Raw genomic sequence first — 17,843 nt, 5'->3', positions numbered from 1 at the left:
GGAAAAAGACGCAAAGGAGTTCATACAAAAATGCGACGTGTGTCAGAGGCATGCTCCGATGATCCACCAGCACGGGGAGCCGCTGCATTCGGTCTTGTCGCCCTGGCCATTCATAAAATGGGGGATGAACATCATTGGTCTCCTACCTTGGGCGCTCGGTAAGGCTCAATGTTTCTTATTTATGAATAATTATTTTTCTAAGTGGGTGGAAGCCCATGCATTTGAGAAAGTCAAGGAGAAGGAGGTTATTGATTTCATATGGGACCACATAATATGGCGATTCGGAATGTCGGCCGAGATCGTGTGAGATAGTGGGAAGCAATTTATCGGCAGCAAAGTGAAAAAGTTTTTCGAGGACCACAATATCAAAAGGATCCTATCAACGCCCTATCACCCTAGTGGAAATAGGCAAGCATAGGGGTGGCATGTGGGTCGGGCTCGGTCCTAAGTGGGCTTCGCGGGCTCGGTCCTAAGTGGTCCGGTCCTAGGCGGGCCGGTCCTAAGCGGTTCCGGGCTTCTCGTTGGAACCGGTCCGGACCACGAACTAGCGGTCCCGTGTTAAGTGGGCCGGTCCCGGGCCTAATCGGGCCCAAACGGTCCTAAGCAGGCCCAACGAAAACTTTCTATTTTTTAAATTATTTTTATACAAGTTAGAGAAAAAAAATAGTAATAAAAATATCTAAGGCAATTCCTAGTTAATTATATTATAGAATTGTCACCTAAAGTTTTTAATTCAAATTTAAAGACAAAAATATTGTAAAGAGATATTCAAAGCAATGCGTTATAATATATATACTATACTATACTATATATACATCTTAAGATATATAAGCTATATTCGATTTATATATATATATATATACTAAATATACATCTTACTATATTAAGATGTATATATAGTATATCGTAAGATGTATACTATCGAATATGGCTTATATACTATGTATATAGTAAGATGTATATATATATATATATTATATAGTATATACTATATATATATATATATATATATATATATATATATATACTATATGTATAGCTTACGGTATATAAAAAGACAAAAATATTGTGAAGAGATATTTAAAGCAATGCGTTATATATTTATTATAGCATTAAAAAATCATGGCAATATCTTTCTTAGTCTTCCTCCCCCCTACGGAATGAGCACAAGAAGGTGCTAATACCACCATTGAGAAGAAAAAGAAACTAATCAAGATGTGCCAAAATACAAGTTACATATTAATTTACATGGTATCTCTTGCAAATTTCATAAATCCTTCAAGGTCCGGAGGAATTTTCGTTGGTGGTGGCGGAAATGAAGCTTGGTCATCACTGCTTCCAGGTGAAGCATCATCCTCCGCAAGTTCAGCTAGCATTTCTTCATAAGCTTCGTCTATCTCTGGTTGTGATTCAGCAAGTCCAAAATTTATTCTTTCCGAACGGATCCAATCTCTGAAAAGTACTGATTTTTCCAAGCTCTCCCTCATAGACGCTCTATAATCACCGAGTTGAAGTCTTGCTTGACTGAAAGCGCTCTCTGATGCCACTGTTGAAGCTTGAATAATTAAAATGTCTCGGGCCATCCTTGAAAGAATCGAAAAGTGTTCTTCTTTGTCCTTCCACCATTCCAAAATATTAAAGGAGCCGTCGGGATTCACTTCCTCAATTCCCTGTGACAAATAAACTTCAAGCTCATTTAGTTGTGAAAAATCACTAGTACTAGAACCTTGAGAACCCCTGAACCCTGTCCAAGCACTAAGTGCTCTTACTCCCGCAGTTCTTTTAGATGATTGAGAACTAGAAGAAGAAGGAGTTGGAACATTTGGTCTAGCATGATCTAATGCAACTTGATAAGCATTATAAATAGTTTGAACATTTATTTAAATTGAGGCTATTGCGTCCGCAAGTGTAGACAACTCCTCATTTTCAAGTGCTAAACCATTATAAGCAGTTTCATACCAAAATTGAGGACCTCCTAATTTCATAGTAGGATTTAACAATGCAGTAACACCATAAATAGGGGGAATAGGGAAAAATATTTTTTAAATTTTTTTCTCATGGAATCAATAGCAAGTTGATAAATTTCTCCACCCTCTGAAAAATGATCAAACAAATTAGCAAGTTCTGCAATATAAACTAAATAGTTAGAAATAGTAGGATAATATTGCCCAGAAAATTCATTTGTAGCAATATAAAATTTTTCTAAAAAATCTACAAGTATTTTAACATTAGCCCAATCCGCATTTGTAAGGTGCTCATCATCATCACTTACATGAGCATTAAACGTTGAGTTTATGGGGTTTCTATATTCATATGCAACAACTAAACTTTCATACATGTAATTCCATCTAGCTGGACAAGGTTTAGGAACCTTTCTTTCTCTTAGGCCAAATTCATCGCATCTTTTAAAATATTCTCTAAGTCTACTTCTACGGTTTGAATAAAAAAGCCAATTAAGAGCCATTTTAACCTTTTCAATTTCAACATTTAAAATTCGCATACCATCACCCATAATTAAATGGTAAATATGACAAATACATCTAACATGAAAAATGTTACTAAATGTAGGACTTAGTGTAGTGGTAAGCAAGGCTACAACATTTGTGTTACTAGTAGCATTATCCATTGAAACTGACATTATTTTATCACTAATGCAAAAATATCTACAAATATCCGTAATCGTGCTAGAAATAAACTACCCTGTGTGGCGTGAATTAATTATTCTATAAGCAATAATGCGCTTTTGCATTATCCAATCCTCATCAACCCAATGACTGGTAACAGTAAGGTAATCACAATCATTACCACTTCTACCAATATCAGTTGTAATAGCAACACGACAATTTATATGAGTAAATAAATAGCGCAAATATTGTTCATATTCATGTTTATATTTATAAATATCACTCTTTACGGTTGTGCGAGGAAAACCTTTATAAGTAGGATTATAAACTTTTCTAATATAATGCACAAAGTGAGGGTTAGAAGGAAAACTATAGGGTAAGTACATAACAGTAACCATTTTTGCCAATTCTTCCCGATCTTTATTTGGATCATAATATAAAATACCACCGGTAACAGTGTTAATTCCCGGTTGAAATTGATTTGACCCGGTACTAAAGTTAGCCTGACTAGGTGCACTTGTCCCCTCGGCCAAAGCTTTCATATGAAAATATCTAGATTTATCTTGAGGGTGTAGCAATATGTGTCTAGTCAAACTTCCCGTCCCCCTCCCGACTTCCAACATATTTAAAAACTAACTCTTTGCCATAAGTTTTATACTTAGCCCTATTTTTTTCTCTTAGTTGAGTAAAAAATGACCAAACAAGAGATGTTTCTGCCCGTTTAGAAGGTTGTCTAGAAAAAGTAGGGGCAGTAACATGAGGGTCAGACGGGGGATCATTTGGATTATTATTAGTTGGGTTAACTTCAGGAGCAGGACTAGTGGGTGTATCGTCATCCGATTGTATTTCATCAAAATCTATTTCTTTATCATCATTTTCATCAATAGTTGGATTACCATAAAGATCATTCATATATTCATGGTTTAATTGTTCACCGGGTGCAATATTATGGCAAAATTGACTCTCGGTAAATTATAATAAACTATTATCGCTATCAAGAGTAACAGGTGTAGGACGGGTAACAGGTTTCGGCCGGGGAGCCGGGGGAAGTGGAGGAGGAACAGATTGGCCACTAGATTCACCACTCTTGGATTTTTCCTTATTTTTACTAAATATTTTTTTTTTAGGGAATAAGCCATCTTAATTAATCAAGCAAAGTAAATAAAACAAACAAAACCATAATATTAAAACTTAAGAGTTGGAACGAGTTTACCGAATTGACGAACAACTTGTTAAAAAATAATTATCATTGAAGACTTGAAGACTTCAATTTACCAACTTCATAATTTTACACAAATTGTAATAATTAAGTAAGCAATTATAGAAGAATATTAGAGAGAGATTGAGAGAGATTGATGATTTTGTGAGAAAAATGAAAGAATAAGGGGGTATTTATAGTTAAAAATAGGGAAAAAGTGTAATTATAAAAAGTTTGGGATTAAAACAAAATTTGGGGGGTTAATGGCTATTTTGCAAATATCCAACGGCTATTTTGGCAGACCAAACGGCTAGTTTTTAAATGGCCAAACGGTCAATTTTTTTTTTTTAAAATTATCCGTTGGGCCTGTTTAGGACCGTTTAGGACCGCTTGAACCGGCCCACTTCTGAGCCGGTCCCGGTCTCGCGGGCCTCCCCTATGAGACCGGCCCACTACCCGGCCCACCACTCCACGGTCCCGGTCCTATCCGGTTAGGACCTTTTAGGCCCACCGCCCATGTGGGCTTGCGGTCCTGGGCCGGTCCCGGTCCTAACCGGCCCACTAGCCACCCCTAGGCAAGCAGAGTCCACGAACAAAACCATACTCCAAAACCTCAAAAAGAGGTTGATCGATGCCAAAGGAAAATAGAAGGAAATCTTACCCGAAGTTCTATGGGCATATCGTATGACCTCAAAATCCAGTACTGGGGCCATTCTGTTCTCGTTGGTCTACTGTGCCGAAGCCCTTATACTGGTCGAAGTATGAGAACCGAGTCTCCGGGTCCGATATGCGATCAAAGAGTCAAATGATGAGGCAATGATACGAACCTAGAACTGTTAGACGAAAGGCGCGAGGCCTCCCTCGTCCGAATGGCCGCCCAAAGCAACAGATCAAAAAATATTACAATCGAAGAACCAACCTTCGATACTTCAGTGTCGGGGACTTGGTGTTAAGAAGGGTGACGATGAGCACCCAGAACCCGAACGAAGGGAAGCTGGGACTGAATTGGGAAGGCCCATATCAAATTATCGATATCACCAACAAAGGATCGTATAAACTAGAAACGGTGAACGGCTACCGAACAACTAGAACATAACCCACTTAAAACGATACTACTGCTAAGGTACGACCCCATTCATTACCTTCATTTAAATATATTACGGACTGGGCTGACACTTGTAGGTAATGACCAAGGAACGATATGACTATTAGGCCTGAAAGCACGTGTTGCACTCTTTTTCCCTTCGAACTGGTTTTGTCCCAAATGGGTTTTCCGACAAGATTTTTAACGAGGCAACAGTGGATCGTGCTAACTTAGAATTGGAGACCGACTATGAACCGGCGTCAAGGTTCGCATCAACTGTATCCGAGCCCTCTCTAAAATCGGCCTCGAACACTAGGGGTCACCACCCTCGGATATTGATTTTAGCAAGGAAGGAAACTTCATGCTCAAACAAGTCTAAGTTTGGTGGATAGGATTTGTTGTAAGGGCCAAACAGTCAAATGATCCATGCCCGCATAGATCACTTAATCCATAACATACAACTTGTACACATTGGCAGTCTTGTATGTTGCACAGAAATAAAAGAAAGTTTCTACCTTGCAGATACATATTATGTCTCTTAAAAACTACTATGTTTCGTACCTAAAGGGCATCGGGCCCAAGGTCCACCTCTGTCCGAATTTTAAAAATCACCCCCTCTCGGGGACTATCGTCCTGGGAAAACTCGGAAAGCTCGGGCTTTAAAGCCCGAGGGCACAAAACCCGAGGGCATAAAACCTATTAGGCAGTGCCCGAACTTCAAAGGCTATGGCTATCCCTATTCGGAGACTATTATCTCGGGAAAGCCCAGATGGCTCAGGATAATAAGCTTATTGGGCAACACCCGAACTTAAAAGGCTACGGTCATCTTAGAACGGCTCGGAGACGTCCGAGATCCGTAACCGAAACATAAGGCCTTCAAAATTTCTAAATCGGTTCGAAAAATACTCTCGGCAAAAATTATAACAAATTCTAAGTAAACACTTCAGGGAAAGCTTCTGGTCATACTAAGCCCCCACGAGTCTTAAGCAAAATAACATGAAGAACGAACATTGTTCGAACTTCCGGACAAGACCTAATAATTACGTGCTAAGGCATTCAAAATCTTCACAATAATAAAGAAAAAAGCAAAAAGAAACAAGTCTGAAATTTGCCGAAGGAAAACAGCCTTATATATACATATACATAAATATTTACAAAGGTCAAACGGCCTCAACGAAATACAAAAGTACAAAAATGAAATCTACAAGGCACCTAAGAAGCCTGATCCTCCCGGAGCCCGCCTCGTCACCGGAGCCATCGAGGCCTTCCCCATCCTCGGATCCGCCAGAACCCTCGGAATCTTCCTCATCCTCGAGGTACGCCAGCTTCTTGGCTTCGGCCTCGAGCCTCTTAACATTTTCTAGATCGGCCAATAAATCAAACCCCCGGGCATGAACCTCCTCGAGAGCCTCCCTCCGGGACTGCCACTTCACATATTCGACTATGGCCTTTAGGCATTCCTGAGTTGCCTCAGTATCGGCTTTGTACTGGGCCACCATCTCTTTAGCGTCGGCCCAAGTCATTTTCGCCTCTGACTTGGCTGCTTCGAGCTCCTTGACAAGGGTATCCCGGGTGGCAATGACCGAGCCTAGATGAGACAAGAAATTTTTGATTTCTCGGGATCGGATCTCAACCTTCTCATTCGCCGAACGAAGTTGGGCCTCCGCCGAGGCCATCTGCTCCCGGACAGTCTCCTTTTCTGAAGCCAATCTGTCCATCTTGCCTTTTCACTCCTCAGCCATGGCCTTGACTTCATCCATATCAGCCCGGAGCTGGTCGACCCGATCAATCTTCTGCTGGACCTGTGGATTCTGACTGTTAGACACCGGTCTAGCTCATCATCACTAATTTTAAAGATTTTTACATGTTCCAACAGGTCGGCATGTTCCTTCTGAGCCGTGTCCAGCTTGGCTCGGAGGCTATTGACTTCTCCTTCACGTTGCTCGCTAAGAAGCTTATACATACCTATCTTCTCAGCAAGCTCTTGACTTCGGCCACGAGTTAGCTCAGCTCATCCCGGTACCAGAGGAAGGTTTCGTGGTGAAGCAACGAGGCCTGTATATACGAAGAAGGGATATTAGAATTATCAAAAATTAGTTCAAATATCAGAAGATATATTAGAATCATCAAGAATTACCCGTTTTAGCGCATGTTGTGCTTCGTTGAATAGGCATGGCACTACTACCTCGTTCATTTTCGCCTGGTCTTCTTCGGTCACCAAACACCAGAGGTAACTGGCTATCCCTACAGGGGCGGAAAGGATTCGGGCGTCCTCCAGAACGGTGATAACAATGGTGTCATGCCCCGATCTCGGGGAGCGCGACTGGTGCTCAACCGAGTAAACCCAGTCGAGCAAGCCTAATTTAGATTAACCTCTCATCATTACTCATTAATGATATACCAAAACATCATTAGATCATGACTTTTAAATTGAATACATTTGGCTCAATGGCCCATATTTTCTTTCTCGTGGTAGTTTCACAGCTCTATAAATAACTGTAAATACTGTGAACATAAATACACGACAAAACTCAAATCTTTAATTATATGACCCATAGTGTACATGGAGCTTCTATGACAATAGATACCTATATACATAAAATGAACTAGATCCAAATACCCACTAGGACTGTAGCGGGCTCACCATAAGCTGAGTAGTGAAGAAGATCCCTATCAAAGGTCCATATCATCTTATAGAAGTATACCTGCATCCATTAAAAGATGTAGCGCCCCCAGCAAAAGAGACATGAGTACATGTGGAATAGTACTCGTATGTAAGGCAGTCAAAACAACATATGAAAATATGGTAACTCAAATAAGAGGCAAATAAAGTATATCAAGAAACTACGAAACATCCCATAGAATCACATTTCAAGTCTTATTATACTTGCATCATTCTAACCTTCTTTTAGGATCAACCGCGCCATATGAACTATACATGGAATACATAATATAATGTAACTGTAACAACACGTACAAACAAGGCCAATAAAAAATGGCACCTTCCTCTCTTACTTTTAACATATACATTTCATAGACAGTCCTTAGTGTTCACATATCATATTTTACACCTATGCGTCTTACAGACCGTTCACAGTATCACCCATACAATGCACATGTGCGTTTCATAGACCGTTCACAGTGTTCACTTACATAATAGAATTACACATATTCAAGGGCTTGGAAATACAACATGAATATGATGAATCATGGTAACAGTAAAAAGGCTTAGATATCCGTTAACGTCAAGCAAATTTATAGATATTAAGTCGGGGATCCTCTATAACCACCTTCACACAAAGTGACCCTGCCGCCTCACCCTAACATATGCGGGTGGAGGTGTGTCACGATACTACAATCTCTACATAAAGCGGCCCTGCCGCCTAACCCCAATATATGCGGGTGAAGGTGTATCACCATACCACAATCCCTACACAAAGCGGCCCTGCTGCCTTACCCTAATATATACGGGTGGAGGTGTATCACCATACCACAATCCCTACATAAAGAGGCCCTGCCGCCTCACCCTAATATATGCGGGTGGAGGTGTATCACAATACCACAATCCCTACACAAAGCGGTCCTGCCGCCTCACCCCAATATATGTAGGTGGAGGTGCATCATAATACTACAATCCCTACACAAAGCGGTTATGCCGCCTCACCCCAATATATGCGGGTAGAGATGTATCACAATACCACAATCCCTACACAAAGTGGTCCGCCGCCTCATCCCAATATATGCAGGTGGAGGTGTATTCCACAATACCAAAAGCTCTACACAAAGAGGCCTTGCCGCCTCACCCCAATGTATGCGGGTGGAGGTGTAATCCCAATCTAAGAGAGTAGTTTAGCCAACATACCTTGCTTTGAGCTTTCCTTAAATTATTATATCGTTCCGAAAATTCTAGCAATCCCAATCTCTTTTGAGACATAACAAATTGAACACAAATTAGGAAGATATTCATGGTTTCAACTCATTTGTACATTTTATCAAACACTAGGTGTGCAAATTTAACTACAAGGTTCTTCTACAAGATTTCCTTCACTCCTCAATCCAATCTTTACCCATTTGAGCTCAACAATCTTCCCACAAAACTTATTGGTACATGCTTGTATAAAAAATACTCTCATACCCAAGAATTGTACTATTAATCAACCATCTTCTACCCAAATTCGAAATTGAAGACTAGGGGTTTGAATCTTACCTCTTGAGTTAAGATCTTGTGAGATTTCCTTGTTGGCTTTCAAAGCTTGGGCAAGATCTTGATGAACAAAACACTTCATCTACTTCCTCTCTCTAGAACACTCTCACTTCTCTCTAAAAAACCTCAGATAATTACCCCAAAATAAGCCCCAAAGCCTATTTATCAAAATGAGGTCGGGTTATGAAAATAAAAAAATTAATCCTCCAAAATCAGGCCTGCGGTCGCATAATGGACCGCAGAATGGGTATGCGGGTCGCACAATTGACAGTGAAATAGGTGCCCAAAACTGGGCTGCACCGATCCATTCTGCGACCAGTTTTGTGGTCCGCATACCACTTCTGCGGCCCGTAGAATGATTCTGTGATCGCAGAATTGGCCGCAGAATCACCTTCTGCTAGCCTTTGTTAATTTGGTCATAACTTTTTGTAGAAGTGTCCAAATGACGAACAATGTGAAGCGTTAGAAACTAGACTCGAAGAGCTTTAATTTTATAGGTCATCCATCACATAACTCCTTATATATATATATATATATATATATATATATATATATATATATATATATATATATATATATATATATATATATATATATGTAGATATGCTCGTCCAAAGGTTGGTCTTGTGCGTACTCATTTGGAACTTTTAGCCTATCATGTAATTTCCAACTTGACTTGGACTTAGGGCTTTTCTTAGACCCCACATTACTTATAATATGACTCGTACACTCATTATCATATCAAATTGATATCCATCATATTAATAGTCCTCGTCTGCACACAAAATAATATAATTAGCACACATCAACTTTCTTAATAGCGCTTAAGTACGTCAAAATTTTTCGGGGTGTTACAGACGGCCCACTTCGACCAGGAACCGTGCTTAGAGCAGGGAACCAGTTGGTTAATTTCGGGCTTGAGCTCGAGCTCGACCTGCCAACCTCCAAAGGTGGACTTTTCCTTGGTACCTCTAAGTCACCCAACCCGGTAAAATCCTCCGGTACGGATGAGCCTATATCGTCAAAAAAGCCTTGGAGGGGATCATCCACTCCATGGGCCTCCTTATGGGATCGCTCCTTCGTCGTTCGGGCTTCATCGAACATTAATTCTGTGAACGAAGGATATCTCGAAATATCTATAACGTCGGGCGGGGCAGGACCGGCATCTCGCGAATCCTCGGCCCTTACCTCGGCATCAGCCTCGCAAACTTGAGGGGGATCAGCTTCAGCTGTTTCCCCCCGGCTTCCACCCGCTCCTCGAGGATAGATGGAACATAGGCCATGAAGATGCCGTCCTTCTCAGGCTCGTCTCTAAGCGGGAGAAGTGATTCCGAGTCAAGAACTCGGGAGCTGGAGGTTTCCTTTGGCTTACGAACCAACCTTCTTCTCATTTTCTTTTTCTCCGAGCTTGGTGAACTCAGGGCCCTTTTTCTTTTCTTCTCCACTGTTATGGCCCCGGTCTTTCCTGAAGCAGATGAACCGGCAGGTAAGTCCTCGTCCCCGACCGAGGGCCTAAGCTCGACGGTTTTAGGCAAACCTACAAAAAGGAAGTAAAAAAATAATAATAAGAACATAGGGCTGAGAGAAGAATCCTAACACAACCTACTCGGGAAATTCTTACCATAGGAACGGGCCTCCCAACGACCTTTCGAGAGTTTGCGCCATGAGCGCTCGGAGTAGGACATTTGTGAGACGATACCTTCAACCCACTCCTTGAATCGAGGAACAACATTTGGGACTCGGGAAACAGCTGCACCACCACAGATACCAATGAGAAAAAGAGGGATGAACATAGAATCAACATTCGAAGGAAAGTTTTTACTTACATGATGCATTCCACATCTCGGGGAATGGCCTGAACTCGACCGGAATCAAATCCGAGGTCCTCTCTGGACAAAATGACCCTGCGAGCCTCGATCCCGGTCCTCGTCGATGCTTGAAAATGGGGCTTTGCTGGCCTGGCGAACAAGCTTTATCAGTCCCCCCAAAAGATTCGAGACTGTATAAACGGAGTAGATGGTCGATGGTGAAGGCGAACGAATCGATTTTATCCACAAAAAATTGGAGGAGGATCACAATCCTCCATAGTGAGGGGTGAATTTGGCCGAGACATTACTCATACCTCTTGCAGAAGTCCAAGATGACCGAATCCACCTGGCCCAACGTAAAAGGCTAAGTATAGACACTTAGTTATCCCTCAACGTAAGTAGTAATGGCCTCCTCAGGGTCGGGGACCACTATGTCCTTTTTAGCCCAGTTATAGTCTTTTCGGACTAAGGGGAGATCGTCTTCGGTGATCGAGGAAATATACCTCGATGCCTCCTCGCACCGACCCTGCACCGGGAAGGGTTTCTCGACCTTGAAGTCATTGGCAATCGAACAACCCCCGGGAATGAACATCTTCAAGGGAGGTTCGGGAGCCGGTTCGTCGATGGCCATGTTAGCAGTGGATCTCCCGTGGTCGACCACATCGGAAGTGGTCTCATTGGTTCCGACAGTCGTTTGGGAGGTAGAAGTAACCTTTTGGGGGACATATTTTGAGGTTTTTGCCATTGTTCTAAGAGAAAGCTTGAAGAAGATGGAAAAGGGTTGAAAATTGGAGGCTCAGATGTGTTGACTTGAGTGGATGTTGAGTAACGTTTTCGAAGGATCTCGAATACCGGAGGTAAAAATGCTAGAATGTGAAAGAGAGTAGTGAAATCCTGAGGGTACGAGGGTAGACGGTTTAATATAAAGTAAAAAATGAACGAAAGAGGGGTTATTTATAGTGGTGCCGTGATGCTTTGCCTCTAGGGACAGCCGACCGGCGGCTGATATGCATTTAATGCCATTATGACATGACTGACGAGACGTTTCGAGTTTTTTGTTGTTTATGTCACGGTGTATCGAAGAAGGAATCGGGACGCTCATGTCGTTTCTCATCAGCTTACTTTTCGAGAAACGAGGGGACTTTCTGTGCGGGTAAAACCGAGCTCATGATACACTCCAGCCTCCAACAAGGTAAAACGAGCTCGAGATATGATTGCGAAAGATCAGAATAGAAGCAAGGATATCCTCGAGTCAGAGTACGGGGGCCGACCATCGACCCTCAATAATATCGAGGTCATGATTCGAGATCGACCTAAAACCTGAAGGACTTCGGAGAGCGTCGTCGGACAATCAAGCACGACTAACAGGAGGCCGTAATATCCGTGACCAGTCGGATATCACGGCGTGGAGCTCGGCACGTATTGATGTAGAACCGACAATCAATTAAACAGAAGATTTTTTACCTTTTATAGAGTTATACTTAGAATAGGATTCCCTTACTATATAAAAGGGGGTCTGATAATTCATTAAGCACATTATAACACGCATTCCAAAGCAATATACTATTATTTTCATTGTTATTCTAAGCTTTTCTTTTAGTCATCAATATTGATCATTGTGAGTCCGGATCGAGGGCAAATAGTTCACTAAGGCTGAAGACATCCTCCCCGCGTGGTTTGAATTTAGTGTATTTCAATTTGTTCGTTTTAATCCAATTTATCGTTTTGTATCAAATTAATCCGCGTATCCTTAAAATCACTTACAAATTTAATTGTTATCCGATTTTGAGGTAAATACAAACTATTAGTATAAGTTATATATAATATGGGATCTGACCAATAGAGTTACATGTCTCAAACAACCACACAAGAAAGAAGACCTCTAGCTAGATCTAGAGAAATAATACACTTAGTAACTAGATACTCTTTTCCTGTGTACAAAAGAAAATACGAATATATGCTTATCCTTTCTTGAGTCATTTAGCTGTAACCTTAAATTAATTCAACTTGGAAACACCAGTTATATTGACTAACAATCTCTAAGATGAATATTTAACTGAACCAAATATTTACTGCAACAGAGACAGTAATAAACAAATATTAGTAGACGAATTCTCAAGATTTTTTTGGAATTGAACTGTGGACACATCACCAATTGGTTAAGAGTTCGAATCATATGAATATAAAATGAGAAAAACTATGATCCCTTGTTCTTGCATTTGTCCCACCGACGACTGGTAATCCAGAGTCTCAACCCTTCTTTCCATTTGGCTTTGTACATCCACATCCTGTGTAGTACTGTGTAACCTGTCATTAAAGATCTTTAAACAGGAATTGTGAACCGGAATACTAATCCAGCTTGTTTTTGTTCCAAATCCAGCTTACAGCTAGGTCAACAAGACAGCTCACAGGGGAATGAACTAATCATGGCCTAGGTGTTTGGTGAGAGTGGGTTGTTCTAGTGATGAGCATCCTCCACTTCCAACCAAGAGGTTGTGAGTTCGAGTCATCCCAAGAGTAAGGTGGGGAGTTCTTGAAGGGAGAGAACCGAAGGTCTATCGGAAACAGCCTCTCTATCACAGGGTAGGGGTAAGGTCTGCGTACACACTACCCTCTTCAGACCCCACTAGTGGGATTATACTGGGTTGTTGTTGTTGTTGTGTTTGGTGTGCGAGTATTACCGGACGTTTTAGCCCAACACTAGGTTTAAAAAAAAAAATACTCAGCAGACAATAGAAGTAAAAATAGGTGGGCTGTACGTGACTTATTTGGTTAAGGCTGTTTAAGGATTCAATAGGAGTTCTTGAATTACAAATTAAAAGACCCAACCCATCAATATTATTTGATGATACCTCATGAATTTTCATGCATGATGCAGTGCAGGTATGCTAGTAGATTTGTCACATTTATATGGTAAAACACATACATTTGTGAATTCAATGTTTTAAATCAGTGCATAGAGAGTATATATCTTATACTCTTTTGTAATAATCTCCTATGATAAATTGATCCAAACTTTACAAAAATATGAAAAAAAGTTTCAACCACACATAAAGTATGAAGAAAAGCTCAAACTTTGCGCCAATTATTTAACAAAAAGAAAGAAATAACAGTTTGTGCAAAAGTATGGGAATGACCTCGCTATTAATCATATAGATATAAAATCATATAAAGTCTCGCAACCGCCACAGCATAATAATTTCAACCCACGCGTTTTGATTTAAAGACCAGGAACTTCTTACGCTAAATGTAGCTCTGAATTTATGCCTGCAATGATGATTTATTAACCCAAGTAAAATTACAATTAATAAGAGGGTGTTTGGCTAAGCTTATAAGCTGGTCAAACTAGTTTATAAGCGCTTTTTAGCTTATCTACGCGTTTGATAAAGTTAAAAGTGTTTATAAGCCAAGTGCTTATAGTCAAAAATAAGCCAAAAGCCATAAGTTGGTCACCCCCAGCTTATGAATTTTAGCTTATAAGTACTTTAAGTTTGACCAAGATTTTTGCTATTTTATCCTTAAAATATTCTTTTTTAGAACAAAACTCCTACATCGATAATCATTAACTCAAGTATTTTTTCAACCTATCCCCGGGCTCTTCAAGTTTGCAATTCTCATTGACTATTTAAGATAAACGAATCCTTTATTCCTTTGCATATTTGTATCAATGTAATTGTGTATTAATCTTTGAACTGAATGTAATAAATGAGACATATCAATTTTTTGGTGTATTGCTTTCTAAGTGTTGTGGTGATGAAAACAATGTTTGTTTCTCTTCAAATATTTTGTCCTATTTAGGTTCATTTTTTACTGAGAAACTTTTGTCAATTTATTAAGTATTATAACTTATGATTATATGCTTATCATAAAATAAATTATATTTTTCATAAAAATTATCTTATCTAAGCACAATTGTATTTAAAATAAAATGACAAATAGAATATTTTGTATTTGAATCGATCTAAAATCTAAAATTTTGAAGAAATTATGCCTTTATAAGTGTAAACAATTATAAGGTTATTTAAGTCATTTTAACAGAAAAAGAACTTATCAGCATTTTTTTATCAAATACTGCAGCAACTTATTATCAATTTCAGCACTTGTATCCAAACACGTAACTACTTATTTATTAAATCAGTTTCAGCAATTAAAAATGCTTTTCAGCACCTAATGCTTATCAGCTATTTCAAATCAGCTAATCCAAACAGGCTCTAAACCTTTTTTTTGTTGGCTGAAAAAGATGAAAGAGAAGAGGTAACTAAACTAAAAGGCCAAAATATTCTTACCTTGCCAGTAATATTATTTGATAACCAATCAAGACCTTCATAAAGCCCCGGCCCAGATGTTGCACAAGCACTCTGGATGTACCTAAAAGATGAGAAGCATTTATTACCTTTTAAAAAAAAAAATTAGTTTCACCCTTGTTGGTCTAATTTTAATTAAGCGAGACATTTAAGAGAAATATAAATAAGGCTATGAAATATTATTTTTAAGGGGCATACAAAAATAGATAATATGGACAGGAGATAGTACCAGCAACGCTGACACAGCGAAAGCAGGCCGAGTTTATCAGTGATTTCTGAAACACTCATAGCATTTGGAAGGTCTTTTTTATTGGCGAAAACAAGAATAGCGGCGTCTCCTAATTCTTTCTGCATAAACCATCATTAATTTCAGCCAACTTGAATTTGATACTGGTAATTCTAGGGGTGTCTAATGGGCGGATTAGTTCGATTTTGGGCGGGTCTAAATGGGTTGAGTTAATAATTTGGCGGGTCATTTGACCCGTCCAACAATTACTTGGGCTAAAATGGGTGGGTCAAGATGGGCTAAAATTCGGGTCATAACCCAACCCGCACAATCCTTATTAAGCTTTAATTAATATGTGTTATTTTCTTATAATTTTTTTTCTTTCGTTATGGTTATATATAACATATCAAATAAAAAAAAATAATATTTCTAAGATATTTTGATAAAGTTACTCATGGATCAATTTAGGCTAAAACTTTTTCCAACTTTAAATGGGTTGAGATGGGTTGTATCAAGATGGGCTAAGTTCAATAAATAGGCGGGTCAATAACCAACCCAACTTTGAGCGGGTTGGCCGGGTCATTTGGGCTTGGGCCAAATTTTTTTTTGTTGGTAATTTTAAATTTTTATTACCGAGAAAAATATGTACAAGCATAATAAAACCCTTCACTCTCATTCTAGAGTTGAACATGTAGCCCCAACTTTAGAAGTCTTGGTAAACTAATCAGCACCAAATCTAAGGATAAAACTAGCTAAGGGTAGAAGTTAGATTCTATAGTTTCATTGCTAAGTTGGGTCTCAAACTCCCTCGATAATGGACCTCTTGGATTATTAATCGACCATGTCCTCACTTCTCCTCTTCTGATTGCGAAAGGTTCTCCAATTTCTCTCTTGCCATATGTGATAGACAATACACGTTAATAGCATTCTATATATGGATGTTAATGGTTGCCTACCCGATGCAAACTGTGTAGCCCATTTGATCTCCTCATGCCAATTTTGACAGCCCTATGTAATTCCATCTCTATCATTGCTATCTACCACAAAGATTAAATCCTGAGTGTTCAGAAAGTGGTGCCGGATCTGTAAAATTAGTACAACAAAATTACAAAATAGGGATTTCGATTGACAAAGTAGTCGGCTTTGATTAGGATTTTTTGATTATTGAATACCTTATCTTGTCCACCCACATCCCATATTGTGAACCTCAAATTCTTGTATTTCACCGTCTCCGTGTTAAATCCTGGTATTAATATATAAGACTTAATTAAATTATTCGAGATTGAGAAAATATCAAGTTCTTCCTTTGGAATTGATTAAATAGGCTTTATAGTAATTAAAGGTAGACAGAGGTGAGATAGCAACTACTAGGAACGACAATGACAATTTTCCCAAGTTTTAACTTGTACAAGATAGTTGTTTTTCCAGATGCATCGAGTCCCACCATTAATATTCTCATTTTTTTCCTATGCAAATAGCATTTTTACACACTTGGATATAGCTCAGGTCATACTTTCAGTGCCACCCAATCGCGGTCGTCACCACTTTTCCTTTAAGAAGCATATTACACAAACTCGAGTTGTCGGGTAGGCTCGCCAAGTGGACCATTGAATTAAGTGAGCACGACATCACTTATCAGCCTCGTATAACAATAAAACCGCAAGTGCTCGCCGACTTCATCGTAGATTTTAGCGCAAAAGAAATGTATGAGGCTGAAAAAGAAGCCACTCAAGCTTTCCTTCGAACACAGGACCTTTGGGTACTACACACCGCTAGCGCGTCAAATGCATGCGGGTTTGGAATGGGACTTATGCTCGAGGTCCCCACCGGTAAAATAATTCGCCAATCCATAAGGTGCCCAGATATGGCTAACAACGAGGCCGAGTATGAGGCCGTAATTGCAGAATTGAGACTGGTACTCAGGTACGGGGCAAAGTAATTGAAGCTCTATTATGATTCTCAGCTCGTAGTCAACCAAGTTACTGGGACTTTCCAAATCAAAGATCAGAGGTTGCAGAAGTATCAGACCGAGATTTGTAGATTGCTGCCCAATTTCGAAGAATGCCAGCTCGACCAAATTTCACGAACTCAGAATGTCGAAGCAGATGGCGTCGCCAAATTGGCCGTGCCACTAAAAGAATAACTCCCGAGGATAAGAGTGTAGTTCATCTCCTCAACTCGGCATTGAATCACATCGAGGTAAAATCTATAAATTTAACTTGGGATTGTCTTAATTGTATTATAAACTATTTGCAAGACAACACCCTCCCAAACAACAAAAAATGAAGCCAAAAAGATGAGAATGCAGGTCGCCAGGTACAACCTCCTTCACAACGACTTGTATAAGAGAACGTACGGTGGACCCCTTGGCAAAATTCTTAGGCCCGAACCAAAC

The 17,843-nt window shown here is 39.8% G+C and overlaps 1 pseudogene; it reads right to left on the bottom strand.

The window, feature by feature from the left end:
- Positions 1-13,008: 13,008 nt before the first annotated feature.
- On the bottom strand, positions 13,009-16,959 carry LOC104118982 (ADP-ribosylation factor 2-B-like; annotated as a pseudogene).
- Between the last annotated feature and the right edge of the window lie 884 nt (positions 16,960-17,843).

The sequence above is a fragment of the Nicotiana tomentosiformis genome, chromosome 2 (genome assembly GCF_000390325.3).
Source record: "Nicotiana tomentosiformis chromosome 2, ASM39032v3, whole genome shotgun sequence".
Classification (NCBI taxonomy): Eukaryota; Viridiplantae; Streptophyta; class Magnoliopsida; order Solanales; family Solanaceae; genus Nicotiana; species Nicotiana tomentosiformis.
Note: the sequence above shows the minus strand (reverse complement) of the source record. Positions and strands in the feature narration are given on the sequence as shown.